Source organism: Macaca thibetana, chromosome 8 (assembly GCF_024542745.1).
Source record: "Macaca thibetana thibetana isolate TM-01 chromosome 8, ASM2454274v1, whole genome shotgun sequence".
NCBI lineage: Eukaryota > Metazoa > Chordata > Mammalia > Primates > Cercopithecidae > Macaca > Macaca thibetana.
This window is the reverse complement of record NC_065585.1, coordinates 72,309,835-72,330,805: the sequence shown is the minus strand read 5'-3', so window position 1 is coordinate 72,330,805 and position 20,971 is coordinate 72,309,835. Positions and strand designations below refer to the sequence as shown.

The 20,971-nt window shown below is 39.7% G+C and overlaps 1 protein-coding gene across 1 annotated transcript in view; it reads left to right on the top strand.

Annotated features, from left to right (window-relative positions):
• The first annotated feature begins 8,028 nt into the window (after positions 1-8,028).
• KCNB2 (potassium voltage-gated channel subfamily B member 2) overlaps positions 8,029-20,971 on the top strand; it is a 410,457-nt gene continuing 397,514 nt past the window's right edge. The window contains exon 1 of the mRNA XM_050802327.1: positions 8,029-8,708. The gene's annotated coding sequence lies outside the window, so the exon portion shown is untranslated. The remainder of the gene's footprint in view (positions 8,709-20,971) is intronic.

The following is a 20,971-nucleotide window of genomic DNA, read 5'->3' as shown; positions in this document are numbered from 1 at the left end:
TGAGTGCCATAATTTGTAAATGTATTCAAGTCCATAAAGTGGCAATTTGTTAGTAGTAATTAAGCAACCTGCAGCGTGGCATTATTGAAAAAAAATAATTCTTTTGTCTTCGCAGTGGTATTTTAAGTACAATGTGCTTATATTTGAGTTCATATCCCTTCTCATATGAGTTTATCAATTTTCACATCTATTTATCTTTAATACTAATTGTTCTTCAATAATCATTGTGTTAAGTTCTTGATGTAATTTTATTGAATATACAATGTTAGGATGCTTATAAAACACTCTGACTTTTTATACTTGTTACCAAAATACATTTTATTTAGAAAAAAAATTAAACCACAACTTTATTAGTTCTGGGAAATGATCATTGTCAAGCTATAGATCCTAGAAATGACCAATATTTCTATTTGATATTGCAAAGAAGGTTCTGAAGGTACAATAGTACCAACTATAAGGAAGACCAAAAAATGTGGCAACATTACTTTTTCATCATTCTTAGAATTAATGACACCTTTGAAAGTATGTTTCAGTTGAATGTATTCTCAGCTCATGCTTTATTCCCAGAAGGGAATAAAAGCACTACTGGGATTAGTTACCACAATTTAAACTCGATTGATTTTTTGAGTCTTGTGTCTACTTGGAAATTTATCAGAAAAGACTGAGGGTAGCTAATTTAATCTTGCTTTTTATGGCTTTTGACAGGCAAGGTCCTTGTCTGGCCAGTAGGGACATATTCTGTCATTAGATCCACTTTTTGTTTATAATGATGTGAAGTCTGGAGCTGGGAATAATGCCCTTGTATTTGCAAAGCAACTCTTTCACTTGTAACTATTTACACCTCGTCTACTGTTGATGATTCCATTTCCTCTTGTTCTAAGCATAGGAAGTGCTTCAAATTTGCTTTTCCTTTCTTTCTTTCTTTGAGACATAGTCTTGCTTTGTCACCCAAGCTGGAGTGCAGTGGTGTGATCTCGGCTCACTGCAACCTCCGCCTCCTGGGTTCAAGTGATTCTCCTGTCTCAGCCTCCCTAGTAGCTGGGACTACAGTCGCCCACCACCATGCCTGGCTAATTTTTGTATTTTTACTAGAGACAGGGTTTCACTATGTTGGCTAGGCTGGTCTTGAACTCCTGACCTTGTGATCACCCCACCTCAGCCTCCCAACGTACTGGGATTACAGGTGTGAGCCACCACCCCCAGCCCTAAATTTGCTATTTCTAAGGGCCCCAGAGCTTTTTGCTCCACTGCGCTGGTGGTACGTTCAAAATCTTGAAGTGTTTAATACTTCTGGGTGGATTATGATCCACGTAGGTGTCTTCCCTGTGTAAGCCTGAAATCCTTCATCGTAGTCTAGGGCAACATGCCTTGTGCCCCAAGTGCCCAGGCATCTCAGATCAAATTTACAGACAAGAGTCATTAGACAACTAGTGAGCCCTGTGGGTGGATCAGCACCAGTCTGCCTGCTGGGAAAACAAAAGATAGATGATCTACCTCCATCACCCTTTACGACCAACAATCTTTGTGTAGATTGTGTTTGACAACACGCACATTTATACCTAAAAATAAAAAATATAATATAATAATTATTGTATATAATATACAGTAATTATATAAATATAATTATATAAGCATATTTATATAAACAAATATATTAATACAAATCTATTAGCAATATATTATATTATGTTAATATATTATTATATTATATTAATACAATATAGTATCACATATAATTTTATATAATATATTTATATTAATATAAATTTATTAATAATATAAACTAAGATTTATGTTGATAAAATATAATCTATATAATATTTTATATAATAGTTTCCCATATTAACTCTAGACAATGTAATGAGACAGCAGAAAGATGTTGTCAATGTGGGGTGAAGTAGGCGTAATATAGCCTAAAATTTTAAGGTCATATGGCCTTAGGTCAAATTTGAATTCATTTAAGTATGATCTTCAGTCAAAAATTCTCTCAGTTACCTCCTTTATTAACTGGGATAACAACAATATTATCTACTTTAAACAACTATTTTATGGATTAAATTAGCCAATACCTATAAAGAATTTAGACCAGTGACTGACAGGTAGTAAGGCCTTTTATTTATCTTTGCCTACACAACACAATTACATAAGAGAGATGGGACTTGAATCTGACTAGGAATCCAATCCTTGTTCCACTATGTCTTGGAATAATGTGGCTAAATTTCAGATCCTAAGTGGCATGTTTTTAACATTTCCCGTTCACTGGCCCCAGAAACCTCTTACCCTAAGCTTCATGGATTCCTAAGAACAAACTAGGCTGCTTAGACACTAATGATATCTGCAAATTGGTCTAAGTGTGGATTCAAACACAATACTTATAGTCATGCTATTACATGGCAGAAATATGTGTTTAAACATCTGGCATTTTTCAAAAAGTTCATACTCAGAATAAGAACTGTTAAAAAACATGCAAATCCAGTCAGTCTGGAGCTTATCTCTTACTTTAAATAGTCAAAGGACAGCCAAATCTCAACTAACTATGAAAGAATCAATGAGATAGTACTTATCTCCTCAAGGAAGACACAGACAGCTCATTTATTTTTCAAGCCTTCACAGTAATGTGCTAGTGTAGGATTTCAGTGGCTAAGATTCTGTGAGTTGCTCAAAATTGCTCAAGCTTTCCTATATTTTTATTTAGAGGAAAAAAAGAAGGCATATTACATTTAATAATATGATAAATTCTGTGTACCCTTCAGTGGTCACTCTCTTGTATGACAATAAGTACCATAGTAATATTTGCCCTTATAAAAAAATAAATTTAAGAAGTACAGTCCCAGTCTGTGTATATACGTGGTTTATGATTAAGAATGAAAGTAGTTTGCAAAAATTTTCTCCCATTCTGTAGGTTGCCTGTTCACTCTGATGGTAGTTTCTTTTGCTGTGCAGAAGCTCTTTAGTTTAATGAGATCCCATTTGTCAATTTTGGCTTTTGCTGCCGTTGCTTTTGGTGTTTTAGACATGAAGTCTTTGCCCATGCCTATGTCCTGAATGGTACTACCTAGGTTTTCCTCTAGGATTTTTATGGTATTAGGTCTAACATTTAAGTCTCTAATCCATCTTGAATTCATTTTCGTATAAGGAGTAAGGAAAGGATCCAGTTTCAGCTTTCTACTTATGGCTAGCCAATTTTCCCAGCACCATTTATTAAATAGGGAATCCTTTCCCCATTTCTTGTTTCTCTCAGGTTTGTCAAAGATCAGATGGCTGTAGATGTGTGGTATTATTTCTGAGGACTCTGTTCTGTTCCATTGGTCTATCTGACAAAGGGCTAATATCCAGAACCTACAAAGAACTCAAACAAATTTACAAGAAAAAAACAAACAACCCCATCAAAAAGTGGGCAAAGGATATGAACAGACATTTCTCAAAAGAAGACATTCATACAGCCAACAGACACATGAAAAAATGCTCATCATCACTGGCCATCAGAGAAATGCAAATCAAAACCACAATGAGATACCATCTCACACCAGTTAGAATGGCGATCATTAAAAAGTCAGGAAACAAGAGGTGCTGGAGAGGATGTGGAGAAATAGGAACACTTTTACACTGTTGGTGGGATTGTAAACTAGTTCAACCATTATGGAAAAACAGTATGGCGATTCCTCAAGGATCTAGAACTAGATGTACCATATGACCCAGCCATCCCATTACTGGGTATATACCCAAAGGATTATAAATTATGCTGCTACAAAGACACATGCACACGTATGTTTATTGCAGCACTATTCACAATAGCAAAGACTTGGAATCAACCCAAATGTCCATCAGTGACAGATTGGATTAAGAAAATGTGGCACGTATACACCATGGAATACTATGCAGCCATCAAAAAGGATGAGTTTGTGTCCTTTGTAGGAACATGGATGCAGCTGGAAACCATCATTCTTAGCAAACTATCACAAGAACAGAAAACCAAACACCGCATGTTCTCACTCATAGGTGGGAACTGAACAATGAGATCACTTGGACTCAGGAAGGGGAACATCACACACCGGGGCCTATCATGGGGAGGGGGTAGGGGGGAGGGATTGCATTGGGAGTTATACCTGATGTAAATGACGAGTTGATGGGTGCAGCACACCAACATGGCACAAGTATACATATGTAACAAACCTGCACGTTATGCACATGTACCCTACAACTTAAAGTATAATAATAATAAATAAATTAAAAAAAAAAAGAATGAAAGTAGTGTCTTCATGGTTCTGATATTTGAAGATAAATATCCACCCATTTTTGTATAGTTTATACCAAATAAAACAAAACCTGCCTCTCAACTCAGAGATAACTCTTTTAGCTTGTTAATATACAATCTTCTAGAATATACACACATACCCACTCACAAACACATTTACATATATGTTTACGTTTCTCCCTTTAATGGGGTTCACATCTTTTTATTTTTTATTTTTTTTTACTTTAATAGCTTTAGAAGTATAAGTGGTTTTTGGTTACACGGATGAATTGTATAGCAATGAAGTCTGAGACCGGAGTAGCGCACTTTATAACCAATGAGTAGTTTTCTATCCCTTACTTCCTTCTTACCCTTCTCCCTTCTGAGTCTCCAATGTCCATTATTCCATTCTGTATGCCTTTGTGTACCCATAGCTTAGCTCCCACTTATAAGTAAGAACATACGGTAGTTTGTTTTCCATTACTGAGTTACTTTACTTAGAAAAATGGCCTCCAGCTCCACCCGAATTACTGCAAAAGACAATATTTCATTCTTTTTTATGGCTGAGGAGTATTCCATGTTGTATTTATAGCACATTTTCTTTATCCACTGATTGGTTTATGGGCACTTTGGGTGACTCCATATCTTTGCCATTGTAAATTGTGCTCTGATAAACATGTTGCAGCTGTATCTTTTTTTTTTAATTGGTTTTGCTCAGATACTTTATCCAACCAAAAAATACCAAGAATCTATTATGTTTGGTATTGTGTACATATACATATATATTTTTATACACCAGCATATGATATGTGAGGAAACCCATTCTTCATCTAAATTGTACCTAATGATACGCATAAGGCTATTTCAGGTTATATTTATATTACAGTTATTTATCTGACCAAGCATTATGAAGAAAGTATTTTGACATCTCAAACAGATATTTCTCTCCTTTACTGTAATATAATTTAGTCATAACTCAAGGTAATTGTGAGAAATTGAAATACAAGCAAAAGGAACAGTTCCGTAAATATCAATAAAGATAAACAAAAGACTTAAAGGGAGCGATGTGAAAACATGTCTGACTTTTCAGCTAGATCATTTTAATTTTTTCTTTGGCAAACAACTGAACAAAAACCCCAAATTACCCAAATTTACTAAGGAAGTGGAGCCACATGATGATAATCAACACAAGAGTCTCTGCAGCCATTCGGAATTCAAGCTGTGCATATGGAGAACTCTGCTATTCCAAACAACTTGTATGCCAGGGGTGATTCTCTGTAATCCATTTGAGCTATGAGTCATTTAGGAAGCAAAATTAGCATTTTTCCCCCCAAAGATTGTTTTTTCTTGTCATTGCATGCTCACATACAGGACTCAGAGCTGATGGATAACTTACTCCTAGTGCCCTGCTTCCCAGAAATGCAGATAGCAGCATTGCGTTTCACCCAAAGGATAATTTACTCTCTTGACTAATGACCACTTAGATAGTAGGCAAAAATATTCAGATTTCTAAAATCTAATGGAAATTTAAGGTAAAAATGTAAACAAATATTTGTCAAATTATTAAATTCTTAGCGAGGTGATCAGTAATGTTGATAGAGAGCTAACAAAGGAGATTTTTGGCACTCCTACATTTATAAAAAGTCATGCTAAGTTAAGTTTAGGCACACTCGAAATGAATTTGAAGAAGTCTTCCTAGCCTAAAAATATTTTGTAAATTCCATTCAATTAACAAATATTGATGGAATGAGAAAAACTACAAAATAAATCTTTGTTAGATGAATACGTATATCTCAGATGTATGGCTTTGGGTTAGACGTAAAGAATGCAAACAATAAAGGGACATGGAATTGTTTCTGGGGGACCCTAGAATTTAAAATGTTAAGAAATGTACACAGTAAATACATGGTATAGGAAGTGGAAGGTGATATATGTCTTAAAAAGATTGCTGGGACATTGTGCAATGGACACCAAAAGGGAGAAGTCATGGAAGAGGCAGAGTTTGAAGTGGCTCTTCCAGGACTGTAATGATTTGGACGTAAGACCTGGAGAAGAGTATCCCAGATACTCGCATGCAATGGCACAGAGGTGCACAGACGTTGTTTGGTAGGAAATGGGAAACCAGGGAGTATTTGCGAGTAGGGAAATGATAAGGTTAGGGTTTTGCGAGGGGAAAAGCAATTGGCAGAAATTATTTAAACTGTGTGGGAGGGTGGAAAGGCTGGGTGGGAGGGAATGGACTGCCTGCAGGTCCCTGGAAATGTGGAGCTGGAGCTTGGGACTGGGCCAGAGTTGGGGATAAGAGTTTGGGAATCTGGGTGACCTCTTCTTAGTGTTCATAATTGAGAAGCCCCAAGAAGAGCAAAGGGCAGGGCCGTTTCTTGCTGGAGGGCGACAGCATCAGAAGGGCCAATCTCCATGCTAAATATCCCGCCCAACATCTGACACCTCAAAACAACAACAACAAGCAAAGCAAAACAAAACAAAAACCCACCCCCAAACCAAAAACCCTCAGTACAAAGTAAGGCCACCTCCCTAGGGAGGTGGGAAGTCAAGGTGCAGAGAATCAGAGGATAGCGCATTTCAGGGCTTATCAGGGCTAAAACTAAGGCAAGGATGACATGGAGTATATTTAAAACAGTGTACTTGGACCTTCTTCAACAGCATCTTTCTTGGTCTATAGAAACTTACGAGTCCCAGCTTTAAATAGATTGTCATGGCCTGCGTTCGTTTCTAAAAGGTGTTTTAAGCTACTTTGTTTTCCTGAAAGCCCCTGTAACTGTGCCGGCGGTCTCTATTTCGCGACTGTGAAGGAGCACTGGGGTCAAGAATATGTAAGGTTCAGTGTTATTACTCAAGTTCATTGTCTTTGCCGCGCCCTGGAAGTGGGTACGGGTCTGAGTGTCCACCTGGCGGCCTCGCCAAGGAGGAACTTGGCATAGTTTTCCAGCTGGTAAGTAGATTGGCAAAGGAAAGAAAGCAGAGTATGAAGAGCGCCCCCATGAGAAGCAAGAGTTAAGGCTGCCACGGACCCGGCTTTACCCTCAAACCCAGGAAAGCGGGGTCACTCGGGGCTAGGGACGGCCCCCGAGCGAGCGGGGCTGGAGGTGTCCCGAGGAAAGTCAGATCTTATCTGCGCTCCTAGTTATCTCCGCAGCTCTTTCTCCAGGAAAATAATCCTGACACCATCACTCAGGAGCCATCTGTCTTCGCCCCAGTTCCCTGGGGTCGAGCAGTCAGTCCAGGGTCAGGGTAGTGCTGTGGGCGGGCGGGAGGACAGCCCTGCAGTTGGAAGCAGAAGGGCCGAGGGAATCCTGCGAAGCCGCAGGAGTGCGTCGCGGCCGGGCGTCCCGGGGCTTTCCCGGCCCCGGGTGCGCTGCAGCCGCGGGGGCTGCGTCCCTCTAGCCTAGCGCAGCCGGCTGGGAGCTGCAGAGCGAAGCAGGTGGGTGTGGAGCCAGGCCCGGGGCAGCAGGAGCAGCGGGCGCGCGGGAACTGAGGGAAGCACCTCGCCGAAGTGTGGGCGGTGCCCGCCCGCGCCCCAGCCGCGCCCTGGGCACCAGAGCGTTGTCCCCAGCCGAGCGCACAGCTTCGGCGCCGCGAGGCCGAGCCCCGGCGTCCCCAGAGGTGCCCCGCCGGCTAGCGCAGCCCCGCCATCCCGCCCCGCCGCCCACCTTGAGAGCCGCGAGCGCCGAGGAGAAGGAGGGGGAGGAGGAAGAGGAAGAGAAGGCGGCGGCCGCTCCAGCCCGCGGGTGCGCGGAGCGCGGGAGGAGGCGGAGCGGGAGGCTGGGGTGGCCGCAGCCGTGTGTGCGCGCCGGGCCGGCGAGCTGCTGGGCGGGGGAGCGGCGCCCCAGAGCGCCCCGCCTAGCCTCCCGCGCGCAGCCTCTACCCTGCTCCGCCACAGACACACACCCACCAAGCACCCACCGCCCTCCGCCCTCCGCCCTCCGCCCTCCGCCCTCCGCCCTCCGCCCTCGCGGCCGCCGCCGCCGCTGCGCCTCGGGCAGCCCCAGCGAGCGGCAACTCCCGGGCTGGCGCGGCTCGCTTTCCAGCTCCTTCCGCGCGGCGAGCTCAGCCCCGCTCGATTTTTCCTCTTCTGTTCCAGCCCTCTCTCGTCTGGGTGGCGGTGGCGGCGGCAGGGGGATGGGGACCCCGCGTGGGGAAGGGGGTGAAGATCGATGAAGATTATTGTTCTTTTAAAGGATGCCTTAGCTTCCTCCCGCCGCCTCTCCTCTGAACCTTCCTACTAGAGACTGTGAACCAGAGTCAGGGATGTAAAGACAGGGGGAAAGCACGCCAGGAGCTCCAGCCAGCCGGGGAGACCCTCCTCTGTGGAGGGGAGGGGGATTTCCAGCGACAGATCACTGGCGAAGGGGATCGTCGCGGGGAGAGGCTCCCTGGAGGGAGCGGGGAATCCCACAGCCCTTTGTGGTGCCCGAGCCTATGCCGCCTGCTGAGCGGGGTCTGTGGGAGCTAGGTAAGTGGCGGGGGCATTGCTGCTCCCCGAAGGGGTCTTCCTTTAAGAATGAATCATCGCGGCAGCCTAGCCACACTTGAGTTGCTAAAGGAATTGGAAACTGCCATATGGCGCCCAGTGGACTTACACACAAAGCTGACTTAGCCCTGAGAGGGTTTTTAATGTAAGGCTCCTTCCTGGTGGGGAAGGCGCTCAAGTGTTAGCCCCTGAAAAGCTTCCAAGCAGCCTGACTGGGAAGGGATGGGGATGTTATTTCTAGGAGCCGAGCTCTTGTTGCCTTCCGTCTATTTGTTGGTAAATGCCACACTCACATGCACACACTTGTGGGACTGGATTTAGGGAGTGTGATGCCTCTGATGTATGAACGATCCTCAGAACACAGAGACATGCATGCATTTTATTCTTCAAGCGGTGCGCGGTCTCCGTTCTGTAGCACGGTTCCTGAGGGGGAGAACGGGTCTCTAAGGAAAGCGCTTCATGGCTGTTGCCAACACACTCTGCTAGGGGACTTGGGAATACGTTTGCCCTGAATAGCACCAAAAGACATCGACCATTTGCCTCATCATTTGCTCCTGATGCTTAATGATCCTCTTCAAAATAGTATGCCGCCATCCATTTTCTCGAGTTGTGAGCATTTATGTGTATTCATTCATAAAAACTGTCAGTGTGCAATATGCACAAACATGCCATTTATGCAACATTTATGACTGCACATGTGTTTCAACAATAAGTAATAATGCATACAAGATTACATTGCAAAAAATTAGTATGCACATACACTGGGTTAATTCCACGCAGGTTCCACATTCCTTCTAATCAAGTTGTGCAATAATGTCAAGATTTTAAGTATCGTATCACATTTTCATTTTTGCACTAATTTTTTTTTTTATTTTGTTGGCAATCTGGTTTTTTGAAACCGAGGGAAAGGAAGAGTAAGCATTTTATTGTTGTCGTTAAATGTGTAGTATAGTGTGGGACGGAGGTCTCTTGGTTTATTTACCAATAAACAGCAATCAATATATTACACTTCATTGTACAAGAGAGAGAGAGATTTCGGTCAAAAATCTTGTCTTACCTGTCAGTGCTGAATAACTTACAGGAAAGAGTTTATAAAAGAGGGTAACATTCTTAAGTTGTATATAAAGAAAATACAGTTTTGTTTTATGTATTTCACTCTTTAGGGGCGTGTATGTGTGTGTGTGTGTCAATACATATAAAGTTGTCCAAAGCTTAACTTGTAATACATGAGTAAAACCCATCTAGACTAGACATCTAGGCTAGAGAGTTCTTTGTTCTTAAATTAACTCAGTTTAGTAATTTGACACATTACAAATGTGTATGCACATTTAATTGCTGTTTGAGGTGGTGTTTTTAATGTAAGGGCATGGATAAAGTGCTTACTTGTGTGATTGCATGGACTCTGAAAATACTGAAGGTCCAACGTAGAAATAACTTTCTTCCCCACTGAAGGAAAAGTATCCTCATCACCTAGAAGAGTTAATATGCTTCACAAAGTAAATACCATAATCCCCTCCCTCTTGCCTTCAGGTTTAGAACAATTGTTTATCACAAATAGAATTCTGTCTAATGTACCCTTCTTCCTTTTCTGGCACCATTCAGACTTTTGGAGAAAAGAGTGAATCACTTGGCAGTTCTGTTTGTTTTCTTCCTCCTTTAACCTTCATCTTTCCCTCTCCATGTTAGTGTTCTCACATCTCCCTCATACACAAACCCACACATATCGACTCCAGAAAATCACTCTCTGCCTGCCACTTTGAGAGTTCTCATCTCACATCTTTCTTTTCTATTGCCTTTCTTTTCTTTTTCTCCTGTTTTTCCAAATAGAATCAATCCCTGCATCAGTTAAACTATTTTGCATTTCACTGTTCTCCAAATCCAACAGTTCAATTTTCCAAGCATACATATTTACTGAATATTCAGAGGGGTTAGTAGAAATTATTACTTTATCCATTCCTTTCTGTTTGGCTTTTAAAACTTCATTGTTTAGGCAATAGGGCAACTTCCTGCCTTTTTAATTTTCAGTATGATAATAAAAGTGAGATTGCTAGAATAACGAAATGGCAAGATATGGTTTTGGTCACGTTTCTCAACTTAAGAGTGTGTCTGTCCAGGTGTTTTGTATACCTGCCTGCATGTCTACAAATGTGCAAGTCTGCAGAGCACCTTCATTAAACGTTGAAAAATATTTTTTCTTGAATGCGTATCTGGCATTCTTATATGGTAGAGAGATCAGTATAGTGTATAACGTATTATGAAAGTAGACCCAAATCTAGGAAATCTGTAAGATACATTTCATTCTGCCCAAATGCATTTTTTTCTTCATAAAGAACTAATTAGTTCCTTTAAAACTTACTATCTCTTAAAGACTAATTCCAAAGGAAGATTCTTAAAGTTGATAGGAAATCTCACACATATTTTAAGGAAAATATATGAGGGTAAGATATTCTACTTATTTCAAAATGTAATTTTTTGATATTTGCTTATATTCTTCAGATTTTTACATAAAATCGTGATTCCTATTATTTTCGCAGAAGCTTCAGACAAGTGGACAGTACAAAGGCATTATATGTGATTTCTTTTTTAGCCCAGTGTTTTTTGTTTTGTTTTGTTTTTTGTTTTGTTCTGAGACGGAGTCTCGCTCTGTCGCCCAGGCTGGAGTGCAGTGGCCGGATCTCAGCTCACTGCAAGCTCCGCCTCCCGGGTTCACGCCATTCTCCGGCCTCAGCCTCCCGAGTAGCTGGGACTACAGGCGCCCGCCACCTCGCCCGGCTAGTTTTTTGTAATTTTTAGTACAGACGGGGTTTCACCGTGTTAGCCAGGATGGTCTCGATCTCCTGACCTCGTGATCCGCCTGTCTCGGCCTTCCAAAGTGCTGGGATTACAGGCTTGAGCCACCGCGCCCGGCCTGTTTTTTTGTTTTTTTAAGGCTAGAGTTTATGACTTTGTTACTCCCCAAGTGATAGAATAAAGTTTATAGAGCAGAGCAGCATTAGATTTTTTAGTCACATTCTACAAGTATCTTTATAGCCTAGATCTGTAGGACATTCTGTTTCATTGCTTATTTCCTCCTTGTGCTTCTTAAATATGTATTCCCACCAACTCTTAACTGCAAGTACGGGTTGTGAGGCAGAAAGCCATGTGTGTGAGACCAGTAATCCCTTGACCTGTGTAAGCCAAACCCTTTTATTTTATCTTAAAAAGTGCCTGTTCCTATAGGTTGAATTGTAACTATCTTTGCTATCTGATTTGATGTCCCATAGCCACTCATTGACTCATTAATTCATTTATTACTAACTAAATATGTGTGTGTATATATATATAGGTATAAGGAGAAGAGTGCTTGAATAGAATGTAACAAATGCAAAAAATATAGAAGCTAGGCCCTCACCTCAAGAATTTTTTAAGGAAAAAATAAAACTGGAAAAACTAATTGAAAAATCAGTTATAGTTCAAAATGAAAGATCTTTTTTATACAGAAATGCACTTAATACTTAGCAAATTAATTAAGACAAATCCATGAAGAGGATCATGAAAATTTTCACAAACTATGCATTTGGCAATTGTTAGAAAACAATAATAGTAATAATAATATTATTAAAATATTTAATTTTAAATTTAAATTAGAGTATTATGATTACAAGTAATACTATTTTATTGACATATATAAAATAAAGTTATTGTTATTATTATTTATAGCACTTACTTAAGGCACATACTGTTTTAAGCACTTTGCAAGTATTATTTTCATTCTCACAACCACCCTATGGGGTAGCTGTCAGAAATGCCCTTTATTATATAGATGTGAAAACTAATGTTTAGAGACTTTTCTTAACTTGTCTAAAGTCATACAGGAAATAAATGGTAAAGTCAAGCTTGAACCTTGGTGCTCTGGCTTCACTTAACCACTATGATATTCAGAAGTGTTAAGAACGAGCCCAGGCAGAACAAGAAAAAAATGCTTGCAGTTCCTAGATTTATTTGGAACTGTATCTTCTCACTCACCAAAGGATGCCCTGGTTATTACTATAGGGGGATGTTTGAAAAAGGCCAAAAGTAAGAGACAACCCCCATGTTTTTGACATTAATTTGAAATAAGAATGTAGTTTAGATTTTTATAATGTAGGTGGGATTTTATCAGAATGCTAACACATTAGAAACTACTAGCTTTACAGTGACCACAGAAAATGAGGCTGGCTGATACAGACGATCTGACTGGTCAGTTTATTTTCATTTTCAGGTTTTTTAAAACAAGTTTGTGAATTATTTTGAACATAGTATTACAAATATGTTTAACTTAGTTACTCTTAGAATTATTTATTTTTTTAATTATTAGTTTTGAAATATAATTTTTTACTCATGTCCCCATTTTTTTCCCTATAAAACATAACGCAAATATTTCAATGGAAATTAAAATATAGTTACTTAACAGATTTACATACTAGTATAGTCTTTAGAATGCATTTATTTTATTAAGTGCAGAGTTACTATGATAAAATTATGAAAACATAGAGATTTTCATCAAGAAAAGTTTATATATTTGAAGAAAAGTTTTTTCTAAATAGCTACAACTTCCGTTTATGTGAACAATGTCATCCAGATTAAATTTCAAAGCTAAAATGATTAAATATTGCCTGCAGGAAGCCATAGAATCAAATATTTAGATATATCCTCATGATTGACATTTTAATTTTTCACACAAATATTAGGTCTTGTATATTCAATCACATTGTATAGCCAACCTTGAACCTACAATTGGCTTATTACATAAAATTTCATTTTAAAAGTTTGGGTATTTTAGAACTTATATACATTTCCTTATAAAAATAGTACTTTAAATGATGTTTGGGTCCTCAGACCAATCCACCAAAGCCCTTTTAATAACTAATACACCTGAAGTACAGTACTGTTAGTACTAAAAAAAAAACCACAGCCATTATGTATAGCAATGCTCCTGGAGAATCATTTGATTTACATGTTTATTGGCTTCCTTTGTGTGAGACTCATTTGAGATACAGAGGTGAATGCAGTACTGCCTAGGTCCACAAGGAGGAGAGAAAATGGAGAGGGTATTTGTACACAAGTAACTGACGTTAGGCAGAATGAAGTAAGCAATATAAGACCGATAGGGGCAAAGTACTGAATAATTGATTCCGAGTTCTACCATGAAATCCAGGGACTTCATATCCCTTTGGGGTTCTTATTTGGTAGTTCATCCTAATGGTGTCTACTGAGCTTCTGTGTGCTAAGTCCTAAGCCAGTTATTAGAGACATAAATATGCATAAGACACCATGCACTCACAGCCTACACTTGTAGAGAAATAAATCACAACCAAATATTATAAATGCTATTGATAGAGTGGGATGGCAATTCAGTGGAGTAGTTGTATGACAGAAGCATCCCAACAGTAACAAAATACAGTCGTTTTGAGTTTCTAAATATATTTAGAGCCACAACACTCTACTCAGTCAGATCCAGTACCCCCTTTCTATAAACAATACTTTGTAATATCCCCTTTACTTTCCTGAAATAATATTTATAGATAATAAATCATATTTACACATATAACATTTAAAAATAAATATAAATTCCCTATCTGTAAGAGTAAATAAGAAGAAAGCAGCTTAAGATAAAGTAGTAGACTTATCAATATGTGTATGCTCAGATATAACTACACTAAAAGATGTACTAAAATAATCAAATGACTGCTACTTAAAATGCATAAGTTTGGATAAGAAGATAAGTTCAGATAAGAGTAGAAGATAAATTTGGATAAGATGATAATATTCAATTGAATATTGGTGACACTTTTGTATATTTGGCATTTTGAAATAAGAGCAAAATAAATATATTCATTGAGTGTGACAGCAGTAATTGTAAACAGATGTGGGTGTACTGGATTAGTGAATCAGTTAACAGGAGCAGCATGATAGCTGGTGACATAACTTCCCAAAATGGTGAGCAAATCTGGTGATAGCCTCTTCTATCATTCCTAGAAAATTCCTCTGTAAAAACGTGCTATGAACGATAGGGCTAAGGTCTAGTCACAGATAAAGGCAAGCAAGTTTTTCATTTACATAGGTGTCTGGTGAGATGTGTAAAAGTTATGGAGGAAGCAGGATTTCCTGCATTCTTGGGCCTTGCCCTTCAAACACTTGACAACTTTAGGAAACTCACTCAAAAGGATTATGTTCATCTCATTCAGCAGCACTGATTATGACTATATTCTCCCATTGAAAAAAGCCAATCCAATTCTACTGTGTGGGTGGCTATTTTGTAAAAGCAAAGCTCTCTCTGTTTTTAGTATGAAGGTAAGTTTAGCGGCTAAATACAAAATAAATAGCAACAAAATCAAACTATGTAGATTGCTAAACATTAGGGACATCCCATTAGTGGGCACAATTTGATAATTTAGTTATCACTGTGAAGAGTTTCATTTTCTATGTGGGATAGTCAGACAGGACTTCACAGATGAAGTGACATCTAAGTTCATTTTTAAAAGGTGAGTAAGCATTCCCCAGGTGGAAAAGGAGTTGGATGGAGAGCATTCTAGGCAGAGGGAACAGCATTTGCAAAGCAATGTCATAAAAGGGGCTTGACTGTTGACTGAAGCTCAGCATTGGCAGTTGTAGGGAAGTGATGGGAGACGAAGCTGAAGAAGGTTGGGGATTAGGTGGGAAAGGTGTTTATGCCATCCTACATAATTTGGATTTTATCCTGAAAGACGGGTTGTTGGTGGAGTTGGGGGAGGCGGTCAACAAAAATTTTTTAAAAAGTGGTATAGTCCACTTTATTTTTGGTGACAATCTCTGAGCTAATGTGAATAGGCTGAACTTTAACAGGAGAAAAGATTGATACTTTGGAGACTAGTTAGGAGCCTTTCAAAGAATACAACTAAGATAATGTCTAAGAATTGCTTTAGACAGGGATGGTGAAGAAGGGGAGGAGGGTTTGAATTCCTGATGGTAAACACTTGCAATCTAAGGGTCTCCAAGTCTTTCACCTCTCAATACAGATAATAATAATAGGCATTAGCTTCCTTTTTTGCTTTTCAAGGGTGATTGTATTAGTTTAGGTAGCTTGAACTTCTGTACTAAACTTCCATATTTCAGTGGTTAATAGAATGGACATTTATTTTTTCCTTATATGAGAGTCCAATGTGTGCATTCAGTGCAGTGATTTGGGGACCCAAATCTTGCTCATGATACTAGAAACATGAAGTTCTCTGCATTCCCCTGACATTGTGGAAGAAAATGAACATAGAGAAGGCACACCCAAGTAGTGACACACCTGGCTTCCATTCACATTCTGTTGGTGAGACAGTCACATTGCTCTGTCTGTATACAAAGAGGGCTGGAGTATGCAACCTCTGGGTGGGAGGCCACTTTCCAGTCGTATTTCTGTATCATGGAAAGGGAAGCATAGATTTTGCTAAATAGAAATTTCTACTATATTCTGCTCTCTGGCTACAGGTAAGAAAACCTTAGCCCCAGAAAACAACCTGAATCTCACCTAGTCACTGTATCCATCTCAAAGTCCAGGTTCTATGGCTGATGCCCACCACCATTCAGTCTGGATATGGCCCCTCATTGTCTAGAAACTTCTGTACTAAAAGGCAAGTTATCGGTCTCCAATATACAGGCATACCTCATTTTTATAGTGCTTTGTTTTACTGTGCTTAACAGATGCTGTGATTTTCACAAATTGAAGGTTTGTGGCAACCCCGCATCAGGCAAGTCTGTCAGCACCATTTTTCCAACAGTGTGCTCACTTCCTGTCTCTGTGTCACATTTTGGTAATTCTCCCAATATTTCAAATGTTATTGTTATATAGGATATGGTGATCCATGATCAGTGATATTTGGGGCACCACGAGCTGTGCCCATATAAGATGGTAAACTTAATGGATAAATGTTGTGTGAGTTCCAACTGCTCCCCTGACTGGCTATTCCCACAACTTTCTCCGTCTCCTTGGGCCTCCCGGTTGCCTGCGACACAACAATATTGAAAATAGGCCAATTAATAACCTTACAATGACCTTTAAGTATCCAAGTGAAAGGAAGAATCACATGTCTGTCACTTTAAATCAAAAGCTAGAAAGGATTAAGCTTAGTGAGGAAGGCATGTTGAAAGCCAAGATAGGCTGAGAGTTAGTCCTCTTGTTCCAGTTAGCCAAGTTGTGAATGCAAAGGAAAAGTAATTGAAGGAAATTAAAAGTGTTACTCCAATGAATACATGAATGATAATAAAGGAAAAAGAGTCTGATTGCTGATACGGAGAAAGTTTTAGTGGTCTGGATAGATCAAATCAGCCACAACATTCCCTCAACCAAAGCCCAATCCAGAACAAGACCTTAACTATCTTCAATTCCATGAAGACTGAGAGAAGTGAGGAAGCTACCGAAGAAAAGTTCGAAGCTAGGAGAGGTTGGTTCATAGGTTTAAAAAAACTAGGCCATCTCCATAATATAAAAGTGCAAAGTGGGCCAGCCTCGGTGGCTCATGCCTGTAATCCCAGCATTTTGGGAAGCCAAGACGGGTGGATCATGAGGTCAGGAGTTCAAGACTAGCCCGTCCAACTTGGTGAAACCCCGTGTCTACTAAAAAAATACAAAAAAAAAATAGCCAGGTGTGGTGGCAGGCACCTGTAATCCTAGCTAATTGGGAGGCTGAGGCAGAGAATTGCTTGAACCTGGGAGGTGGAGTTTGCAGTGAGCCAAGATTGTGCCACTGCACTCCAGCTTGGGTGGCAGAGCAAGACTCTGTGTCAAAACAAACAAACAAACAACAAAGAAAAACAAAGTGCAAGGTGAAGAAACAAGTGTTAGACACGGAAGCTGCAGCAAGTTATCCAAAAGATTTAGCTAAGATCATTGATGAAGGTGGCTAAAATTAACAATAGATTTTTAAAATTTCTTTAGAGACAGGGTCTCACTCTGTCACCCAGTCTAGAGTGCAGTGGCATAACAACTCACTGCAACCTTGAACTCCTGGGATCATGGGATCCTCCCCCTTCAGCCTTCCAAGTACTTGGGACTACAGGCATGCACCACAACACCTGGATAATTTTTTTATTAAAAATTTCTTTAATTAAAAAAAGACAGGGTCTCACTATGTTATCCACAACAGATTTTTAATGGAGATGAAACAGGCTTCTGTTGAAAGGTGATGCCATTTAGGCCTTTCCATAGCTAGAGAGGAGAAGCCTGGCTTTAAAGCTTCAAAGGACAGGTTTACTCTCTTGGTCCCTACCAAGAGATGATGATGTAGCTGATGACCTTAAGTTGAATTCATTGCTTACTTTCTATTCTGAGAATCCTAGGGCCCTTAAGAATGATGCTAAATTTCCTCTGCCTGTGTTCTAGAAATGGAACAATGAAACCTGAATGACAATGCATTTGTTTACAGCATGGTTTACTGATATTTTAAACCCACCATTGGAACCTACTACTTAGAAAAAAAATTCTTTTCAAAATATTACTGCTTTTTGACAATGTTTCCCATCACCCAGGAGCTCTAAGGGAGATGCACATGGAGATTAATGTTTTCATGCCTGCTAACACAATATCCACTCTGCAGCTCATGGATCACGGAATAATTTTGACTTTCAAACCTATTATTTCAGAAATACATTTTATAAGGCTATACCTGCCATACATAGTGATTCCTCTGATAGATCTGGACAAAGTTAGTTGAAAACCTTCTGGAAAGGATTCACAATTCTAGATGCCATTAAGAACATTTGTGATTGATGGGAGGAAGTCAAAATATCAGCATTAACAGGAATTTGGCAGAAGTTGATTCTAACCCCCATGGATGACTTTGAGGGATTTAAGACTTCGGTGAAGAAAATAACTGCACATGTGGTGGAGAGAAGTAGAATTAGAAGTGGAGTCAGAAGATATACATGAATTGCTGTGACCTCATAAACTTGAGCAGAGAAGGAGTTGCTTCTTATGGATGAGCAAAGAAAGTGGTTTCTTCAAATGGAATCTACTCTTGGTTGAAGACACTGTGAACATTGTTGAAATCACAACAAAGGATTTGGAATATTACACAAACTTAGCTGATAAAACAGAAGCAAGATTTGAGAGGATTAACTCGAATTTGAACAAAGTGCTAGTGTGGCTAAAATGCCGTCAAGTAGCATTGCATGCTACTGAGAAATCTTTTGTGAAAGGAAGACACAACTGTGGCAAACTACATTGTTGTCTTATTTTAAGAAATTGCCACAGCCACCCAAATCGTCAGCAGCTACCACTGAGATCAGTCAGCGGCCATAAACATCAAAGCAAGACCCTCCATTAGCAAAAAGATACAACTCCCTGAAGGCTCAGAGGATTGTTAGCATTTTTTCCCCAATAGAGTGTTTTAATTAAGGTGTGAACATTTTTAATAGAAATAATATAAAATACTACAGTATTTTATAAACATTACCTTTACATGCACTGGGAAACCAAATATTTCTGTAACTTGCCTTATTGAGGTATTTGCTTTATTGCAGTGATCTGGAACTAAACCTGTAATATCTCTGAGGTGTGCTTGTATAATGATGGATGAAGTTTGGAATCATTGCATTTAAAATTTCCATTTGGAAAAGTGAAGAATGGGAGACATAGATCAGTCATTGACTCATAACATGGAAGAAATCCTACTGGATATTGTTAAAGGCCCCCTGTCCTGGCAACAGGGCACATTCCTTCTTTAGACCCTTGTTTACTATCTTGGAAGAAATTCTTTGTTCTTTGTTCTATGTAGTCCAGGCCACCTTCTGGGAAGTTCTTCATTATCCATTATTCTCCATGGCCACATGCAAAATGAGTATTGGGAAGTATACTCTTCCTGGAACTTACAGGGCTTTATAGGCCTCCTTCTTCCCAATCCAAGCCTAGATGCCTGGAGGTGGTTTTAAAGTCATAGGATTTTTTTTTTCTTTTTTCTTTTTTGTTAGGCCTGGCTCTTAATTTCTTTGACAATACAATTTCCTCAGAATTTTCATAGGTTACTTATGTATTTGCTTTCTGTCAGTTATACTACTAGCTACAGTGAAAGTTCTTTCCTATTCATAATTTTTGAAGCTGTTTCATTCCTTTGTTCATGTCTTATCCACCCATAAGTGGTTATGTTGGGGTCATCTCAAAAATAGGCTTGGGTGGTTAGGTCACTTCATTAATGAGAGATTTACTGCAAGGCTGAGTCACTTTGTCGAACTGGGAGGCTATAACAGACTTCTGTTACTCAAAGCCTTTTTCATTGTTATTTCTCACCCTTATCCTCCCTAAAGCAGTGGGCTGTTGCAGCTTTATGAGGTTTTCTGTTTCAATCGTTTTGTAATACTTTGCTACAGGCAGTGAGGAGCAATCACCACACCACACAGTAACATTTTGGCTGTTTGCAATCTTTTTTTCTGAAGTTATAGACCTGCCTTCTAAGTTCGCACAGTTGTGCCAGAGTATGGCAGGGTCCAGGCATCTTGTCTTCTATATCCCTTTCCTTGCTTGGGGCAATGCCACATAATTAGATTTTTGTAAAGGCAGCACTCCCACCCGCCTAACCTTAAGGTATCAATATTAGGATAATGCTAGCTCATTCTGTAACAAACACCAGAATGTTAGCGATTTGGCATAACAAAAGTATATTTCTTATTCACATAACAATCAAATGAAGAGTGCGAGAGCACAGAAAAGGCATCACCAGTTCTTAAACATCTTGACTCAGGTGTGACAACAACACTTCTGGTTACATTCCACTGATGAAAACTAGTCAGATACCCCTCTATCTAGATGCCTAGATGAGGGGGCTGGGAGTGGGGGCTGTGAAATGTAATATTTGGCTCAACAGGAACTTCTCAGTGGCAATTCTATAAGGTGAACTATAAATTTAAATAGACAACTAGCCATCCCTGCTGTCGTCATATTTCTTCAAAATAAATGAGGGGGGAAAAGTGTTCGAATTGCATGCACTCACTGGTTAATCCATGTTGTGGCACATCCTTTACCACACTCCTGAAAGGCTCCTCTCAGACCTCTGGGATGTCTTCTTCTGGGACACATCTCTCTTCCTTCTCTAAAGCATCAATCAGTATTATAGTGTTCTCATATATAAAAGACTCTGGCTGAGTGCATTGGGATAAAGGATGGTAATTATAGCATAGACAAGAAACTAATTCTAATTAAATGTTAGATGTCACTGCTCCTAAAAATGCATTTGCCATTTCTCATCACAGGAGTTTTCTCACTGGTCCGT